Here is a 1,441-nt window from a genome sequence, read left to right as displayed (position 1 = left end):
CAGATGACGAATGCAAATTTCTCGAGCGCAGCGCCTCGCTCCGCGTGCTCATAGCTGAGAGGCCGACGGAACGCCTACGCGGAATTTCGAAAGAGCTCGCAGATGGTGCGTAATCGAAAATTCTGACCACGTCTTTTGTCAAGTAAGAATTTTCAGGCGGTCAGCTTTCCACGAATTACTTGAATATTCAACAGCACTCTTCTCGACGTCTGTCCTTGCACAGGCGTCGACAGAATTCAAGAGCGGTCTAGATGTAGTTCAGGATTCATCAGCAACCATAGCGCAACAAAGAACACGGGACAAGGAAGTGGCCAGGACAAGCGCTCACTATCAGCAAAGGTTTTTATTGCAGAAACAGAGCATATATAAGCACCCTTTGAAGCTGCAATAATAAAATGAAAGAAGGTGATAGACACGTGTCTATGCCAAGAATTCATGCTCCTTCACAGATAAAAGGACAGACGGAATACTGACGCATCTGTTACCTGCCCTGGCTATCTCTGACGCCTCTACTATTTCTCTGGTCGTTTTGACAGTCAGCGCTTGTCCTGGTCACTTCCTTGTCCCGTGTTATTTATTGCGCTATGGTTCCTGATGAACGATGAATAACCAACGCGCCCAAATGTTCTCCCTTCTGTAGTTCAGGAACTCTCGCTTCGTTTTTGTGTGGTTATGAAAATTTGTATCTTAATTACCATGTGAAAAGAAACAAAGCGCTAAAGGTATCGCAAAGGCTAAAGGTAGAAATAAATTACTGTTTCGTCAACTACTTTGTTATGAAGGTGGTCAAGACGTGTGGATTTCCTCTAAAGTTATATATTGAAGAGCGCAGAAAGAAAATATTAGGTGAAATCATAGAGTTACTACATTCATAAGATGATTGGCACATCCACAAGATCAGATCAACTAGCTCAAGACAGATGTAATTGTATTAATCAAATGCGTCTTCCTCGAGCATTTTGAAAAAGGTAATTGTTGCTGCTGCTGTGGACACTGATGATGATGAGAGCACTGTGACAGCATCACCTCTGTTTTATTGGCGTCCCCTTTGAGTCTCGTCATTACGCCGTTCACTTACAGGCGCTATCTAGGTGTGCTTTAAATCTATCTATCTATCTATCTATCTATCTATATATCTATCTATCTATCTATCTATCTATCTATCTATCTATCTATCTATCTATCTATCTATCTATCTATCTATCTATCTATCTATCTATCTATCTATCTATCTATCTATCTATCTATCTATCTATCTATCTATCCGCCAACGACTTTGTGCTCTCCTGGCAGTTTCGTTAATGGGATGCGTGTCAATAATGGTATGGCATACAATTACTAGCACGCGTTTATACCATACCAAAATCGTGACATCTGTATCTTTCTTCACATCTATATCACAACTGCTACAATACACTTAAAACACTACAATTAAAGTCGC

This window comes from Rhipicephalus sanguineus, chromosome 4, assembly GCF_013339695.2.
Source record: "Rhipicephalus sanguineus isolate Rsan-2018 chromosome 4, BIME_Rsan_1.4, whole genome shotgun sequence".
NCBI classification, from domain to species: Eukaryota; Metazoa; Arthropoda; class Arachnida; order Ixodida; family Ixodidae; genus Rhipicephalus; species Rhipicephalus sanguineus.
Note: the sequence above shows the minus strand (reverse complement) of the source record.